The sequence below is a fragment of the Hyperoodon ampullatus genome (genome assembly GCF_949752795.1).
Source record: "Hyperoodon ampullatus genome assembly, chromosome: 3".
Classification (NCBI taxonomy): Eukaryota; Metazoa; Chordata; class Mammalia; order Artiodactyla; family Ziphiidae; genus Hyperoodon; species Hyperoodon ampullatus.
In genome coordinates this window covers 162,886,107-162,892,818 of record NC_136916.1, presented here as the reverse complement: position 1 = coordinate 162,892,818, position 6,712 = coordinate 162,886,107, and the positions used below count along the sequence as shown (strand labels likewise).

Here is a 6,712-nt window from a genome sequence, read left to right as displayed (position 1 = left end):
CATGTAGATGCAAAACAAAAAACAAGTGTACAGTTATCTTGGATCTTAAACTAGAGAAGAATTCATGTAGTTATTTAAGGATAATGAGCTACATCAACAGTATCAGTCTGGCCAAATGTGTAGCAGGCTTAATCAAGCAAAGCTGAGTCAGGTGCAATATTGAGTTCGGTAGGCTACACATGAAGGTTCAGGTAAGTTAACTGAGCCATAGGGAGCTGCCATTTAAAAAATAGATCTTCAGGGCTTCCCTGGTGGTGCAGTGGTTGAGAGTCCGCCTGCCGATGCAAGGGACACAGGTTCATGCCCCGGTCCAGGAAGATCCCACATACTGCAGAGTGGCTGGACCCGTGAGCCATGGCTGCTAAGCCTGCGTGTCCGGAGCCTGTGCTCCGCAGCGGGAGAGGCCACAGCAGTGAGAGGCCCGCGTACCACAACTAAATAAATAAATAAAATAAAAAATAGATCTTCAAAATTCTGTACACATTTTATTAGATTTCACATTGTAAAAACATCCCATATGTAAAATAGTCAGTGTTACATGTTCTCCAGTAAAAAAAACATTTAATGAACATGGATTTTTATCAAACAATTTGGAATACAATTCTGATCATCAGTATGACAGAAATTCTATGAGAATCCATCCACTCATTCAGCTAGTGTTTATTGAGCACTTGCTGGCTTCATTCAGCAAACATTCTTTGAGCATCTTCTCTGTGACAAACATATTTGTAGATATTGAGGACACAAGAATGAAATGTCATGTCTCAGGTCTCAACAATATAGAGATGAATGACAGAGTGCTTCTTCCTTTAAAGAGGTGTTGACAACTCCGAGAGAAACAGGCATAACTAATTCTATGTTACAATACATATAAAATAGGAATTAATGAAAAGGTTGTTAATGCTAAGATAGAAATCAATTAATTGAGTAGGGGAAGGATCAGGGAAGATTTCCTAGCAGATTGATAATGGTCCACTAAGGAAGAGGAGACATTCCTAGGTAATGCAAAAGAAGGAGGAGTTCTCAAATCTATGAACGCTAAGGAAGATTGTATTTAGTTTTGACATATTTTTATTTGATCTGCTTTTTCACTTATTGTATACATACATTTCTATATAAGCTTATTGCCCTAAACCTCATAATTTCAATAGCCATATTGCATGAATAAAGCACAGCTTAATAAACTGTTCACTTACTGTTAGGTTTCTGGTTGTTTCTAGTGTTTCATTAAATTGTCAGATATTTCAGAAAAAAAAAATAAATTTGAGAAATGGAAGTACATTCACAGGATTGACCCTACAGTTTTACAGATGTTAAGCGTTTCAAGATTTATCTCTGAGGAAACTGCAACAACTTATTTTAAATACTACCAGTGATATTTAAGTACACTTGATTTCCCAGAGTTTAAACAGTTTTTACTAGATCAACCATTAAATTTCAGCTTTACCAGGGCAAAGATTATTTCACTGATTAATATATACCTAGGACTTAGCATAGTGCCTGATATAAACACTCAGTAATGAGCTGCTAAATGGATGAATAAATGAATGAATGGGTGGACACCACCATCTTAACTTACTTCTGTTGATTTAGTAGGTGTGTTTCAGCATCATAGAGTTTGCTTATATTCACATATTAATTTATTATTTTATCATCATATACTATCCACCAAGTACTACATTAATGTTATAGGTTTATGCTGCACACAGTCTGGTTCTTAACCAGTAGACATACTACCCATTCTTCCCAGCTAAAGCACGCCACTCTGTTATTTGCACACCTCCAGGGATTGGTAATGACTATCTAAGCCTACTTTCTTCTTTGTCGGATATCCGCTTTTTCATTCAGCAGTGGCCCTATCACCCATTTCTTACTATTGAAATTAAGAAAAAGTTTTCTGAAAAAAACTTCTTGGAATTATTTTTCTCCTTTTGTTGGAAAAAAAGAGAAAGAAAACCACCTGAGGAAAAACCCATTTTTATCAGCATCTCTCATGATTATTTACTTTGAATACAATCATGATGTCTGGAGGTGTTGCAGCCATCTGGAAACCACATTTCAATATGCCTACAGTCAAGAAAAGTAACCAGCTTCAGACAACGGGGTAGAAGAATGTCCTTGGTAAAATTATTGAGCTGTATCATCTCTAGATGATTGCCTATCTCCAGACTTCCTTTTATTTAAGATAATTAAGCACCGCTATTGCTTAAGTCATTCTGGGTGGGGTTTTCTATTATTTGCGTCTGAAAATATTCCTGGCACAATTTAACTATGGAACTTTATGAAGGATATACTTAAACCACTCATCATAGCTTTAACGTTCTCATTTCTCTCATCACTGATCAAACTTCTTTTGATTTGGAATAAATATTACATTGTGTTTTTCTTTAATTTGACAAGTTGATTCTATGTAGGTATATCCCTTGCAGTTTATTTCAGCTTGTGGAATGAAGGAAGAGATTAATTAATTAATATTTAAACCCAGATTTAAAGCCCATGAAAACATATTGACTCATATTTCTGTATTCCTTTTTGACCATTGTTAGAACTTATGTAGTCAATTTTTAGCTTTCTTTCCACTGGACATTTTTATTCTTTTTAATATTATGTCAAAAAATCATGGTGATTGTAGAGCACTGCTGAGGGTGCACGCACGGCCAAGGTAGCTGAACAAAGGAGTGGGGGGCCGCCGCGAGAACCTGCCACCGACCTCCCTGGCTGCACGGGCCTTGGGTTCGCCGCCATCGTGACTGACAACTGCATGACCGAGGCCCCGCAGATCCGGTCTCATTAACTGCAGCAACAAGTACCTGACGGCCGAGATGTTCGGGTTCAAAATGAACCAGTGGGCCAGCAGCCTGAAGAAGATGCAGATGCAGATGCTGGTGCAGCCGCCTGATGAGTTGGGCAGCGGTCAGCTACCTGGCGGTGGAGAAGGATGGCAACGTAACCTGCGAACACGAGGTGCCCAGCACTTTACCATCATGATGCATGACGACGACGGCTGCAGGTCTCTGCCGTCCGAAGGGCACCGGCTCTACTTTGCTGGCACTGAGGACCGCCTGTCGCGCTTTGCTCGGACCACTTCACTGGCCGAGAAGTGGAGCGTGCACATGGCCATGCACCCGCAGGTCAACATCTGCAGCGTGGCCTGCAAGAGCTATGAGCACCTGAGCGCGCGGCTGGCGGAAAAGATCACAGTGGACCGTGACATGCCCTGGGGCGTCAACTAGCTCATCACGCTGGCCCTCCAGGACCAGCGCTACAACTGGGACCCAGAGCCCACCACCAGCTATGCGCTCGAGTTCTGCTCCGGCAAGGTGGTTTTCTGCGACTGCAAGGTGCCATCGGGGCAAGGCCACCAAGGTGGGGAAGGACGAGCTCTTCGCCCTGGAGCAGAGCTGCGCCCAGGTCATGCTGCAGGGGACCAACGAGAGGAACATGTCCACGAGCCAGGCTATGGACCTGCCAGCCAATCAGGACGAAGAGACCAACCAACAGAATTTCCAGCTGGAGATCGACCACTATACCAAAAAGCACGCCTTCTGCACCCACTCGAGCAAGTACTGACAGCGACCAGGGGTGTCAGTCCACCTCCTCCACCAAGGACAACGTCTGCTATTTTGACATCGAGTGGCATGATCAGAGGATTATACTGCATGCGTCCAACGGCAATCTTGTGACAGCCTTGGTGGAGACAGCAGTGGACTCGGAGCTCTTCTTCATGAAACTGATCAACAGCCTCATGATCGAGTTCTGTGGGGACCATGGCTTCACTGCCTGCCACAAGGTCACGGGTATCCTGGATGCCAGCCACTCCAGCTAAGACGTCTTCCCGCTGGAGTTCAGAGACGGTGCCTACAACATCAAAGCCTCCACGGGCAAGTACTTGATGGTGGGTAACACCTCCTGGGTCACCAGGAGCAGTGACACCCCAGTGGACTTCCTCTTCGAGTTCTGCAACAGCAAGTTGGTCATCAAGGTGGGCAGACACTACCTGAAGAAGAGTCATGCAGGGTCCCTGAGGGCCTGTGCTGACACCGTCGACCACATCACACACACTGTGGGGGTACTAGGCCCCGCCTCCTGCTTCCACTTCTCCTCCCTGCCCAGGCCCCTCTTTGTTCGCTCTGCTCCAGGTGGGCTCCGCTGTGGCCGGAGCCCCTTAATTTTCAAACTGGAAACCTAGAGAAAACGGTGCCCTCACCTGTTGTCCCATGTGGTCTCCCCCCGGGCTGGTCAGTGGCTCTGACCCGGTCCTTGAAGGGATTTGAGATCCCTCTGTCCTCTCTTCTCTGCCCTGAGAGAGGCTAGAACTTCTTTCTTCTGACCTCAGATGACTCTGAGACTTATTTCCCTGTAGAGGCCAAGGAGAAGTGGAGGGCTGGGAGGCCTTCCCGAGCCCCTGGGAGTGGCGGATGTGTAACTGGAATCCCCTGTCCCCTCCTGAGCACCCCACTTCCCCCAATTCCCAGGAGCCAAGCTCTTGCCCCAAGCCTGTGGGAGGCCCCCTGGTGCACCATCCCTGCAGATGGACAGGAGGGGGCTGGCTCCTGCTGCTTGTGCATGGAGCAGGCTTGGTTTGGTGGCTGCTGGGGCCTGGCCACTGCCCATCCTGCTGTGGTACAGGGGCCACAGTCTCATTTCTTTCACTCTGGACTGACTGGAAGCAGAAAAATGACCAAATCAGTGTTTTTGGGGTTTTATTTTTTTTTAATGAAATGTTATTGATGCAGCAACCCCAGGCAAGCCTGGTTGTAGCCATGAGTGGTCTTCAAGGGGTCCTGTGGGGAGCTCTTGAGATGGCATCTCCGGGCCTCGGTGCCCTGTATGCCCACTAGTGATAGTGCGGGTGGGGCAGCTCCCCAAATTCAGAGCCTGTCCCCACCTTACCAGAGGGCTCTCATTGACCCCCTTTCTCCAGTGTGCCCCAGTGCCAGGCCTGTGTCGTCACCTGGTAGTTCTGGGCCCCTCATGGCCTCAGCCAGGGCCCCTGGTGTGATCAGTTCTCCCCTCCTGACTGGACTCCTGGGTCTCAGGATGATGAAGCTGGACGTTGTGCTCAGCTAGGAGCCATGTGGAAGCCACCTGGACCCTGACTTGAGGGCCGTCCCTGCCAGCTCCCCTCACCTCTGGTTAGTGTCTACCATGCATCTCACTCTGTGTGTCTTGGTCTTTTATTTTTTGAAAGTGTCATTTGTAGAACTCTAAATGCCCATGATACATAGTAGCTTTAGACTGGAAAGAGCAAAATAAAATAATGCAAGTCTGCAAAAAAAAAAAAAATTGGTAATTAAAATTTTTCATGTATTTTAAAAGCTGGCATGGTAAATTTTTAATTTTAATTTTAATTTTATAAAATTAATTTCATTAATTTTAAAAATGTGTTAATTATTGACTAAATTAATATACTTTTCTAATTTTACTAACAATTTGTCAATTTCTATGAAATATTCCACGAGGACTTAAATTATCAGGAGATTTTACTACATAGACAGAAGAGGAGCAAGTAATGTGACCACAGAGGAACTTGGAGTGATTTGGCTACAAGCAAAGGAATGCCAGCAGCCATCAGAATCTGCAAGAGACAAGGAGCAGATTCTCCCCAGAGCCTTTGGAGGGAATATGGCCCTGCTGACACCTTGATTTAGGATCAGTGATACTGATTTCCTGTATCTGGCTTTCAGAAATATAAAGGAAAAAAAAAAATTTCTGTTGCTTTAAGTCATCAAGTTTTGTTATAATTTGTTATAGGAGCCACAGGAAATGAATACAAATTTCTTTGCTATCACTGTCATTATTCTTCTACATAAACATTATTTGTACACTGAATTTTAGTTAAAATTTTTCATCTAGTAATTTTTGTTTATTTTCCTGGATATTCTCATATACAGTTATCATCTGCCAAAAGTTTTTTTCAATTCTTTGTTTCTTATTACTGTATTTTTGTACTTTTGCTATTATAGGTTTTGCATGAATTCCCAACACAATACCAAAAGAATGACAGGGTTGTGTTCTAAATTACCTACATCTTGTTTTTAAGAAGAATTACTGGCACTTACTCACTGAATAGAATCATTTCTTATTCTCTTAATGTATATTTTTGTTTTATACATCTTTAGAAATATCAGGGGCTTTTACAGTATTTCACCATATAACAGATGTAGAATGATATCAAATTACAATCAAATTATAGTGTAATACCTGTGAAATACATACATCTTATGTGACATATTAAGTTAATCATTTCTTGATGGTTATCATCATGTGGTTGAATTTGTATATTGAGCTCTTATTTATACATATACATAAATTTAAATATCACTTTGCTAATAGATAGTTTACCCACTACTCACCTAAGAACTTTGCCAAATCAAGTCTTTGGGCTTTTTCTCTAAGACCTTGGAAGCAGAGTTACCTGTTGATAAAAACTATAGAGTTGCAGATTCTGAAGAAAAAATTTCCAAGTACTGAGAAGGCAAATGTCACAAAGTATTTTTCTTTATTTGAAAAATAGGGTCATAGAATGATGATGCCAAATTGCCAAGAATAGAGGATTTTAAAGCTAGAAAGTGGTATATTTAGGCCAATATTGGAAGGACTGAAGGAATGTTTCAGTTTTTCCAAAGAGGAAAATAACTGGATTTAGAAGAATGTCATTAAATGGGACAGATCCATTGTCTGCTTCAACATGTGAGCAATGGCAATTTGA

At 42.9% G+C, this 6,712-nt stretch overlaps 1 pseudogene across 1 annotated transcript; it reads left to right on the top strand.

Moving 5' to 3' along the window:
* Positions 1 to 2,018: 2,018 nt before the first annotated feature.
* LOC307049671 (fascin-like) lies at positions 2,019 to 4,189 on the top strand (annotated as a pseudogene). Its single transcript has 2 exons — positions 2,019 to 2,104; positions 2,780 to 4,189. The product of its transcript is annotated as a fascin-like (transcript).
* The last annotated feature ends 2,523 nt before the right edge of the window (positions 4,190 to 6,712 follow it).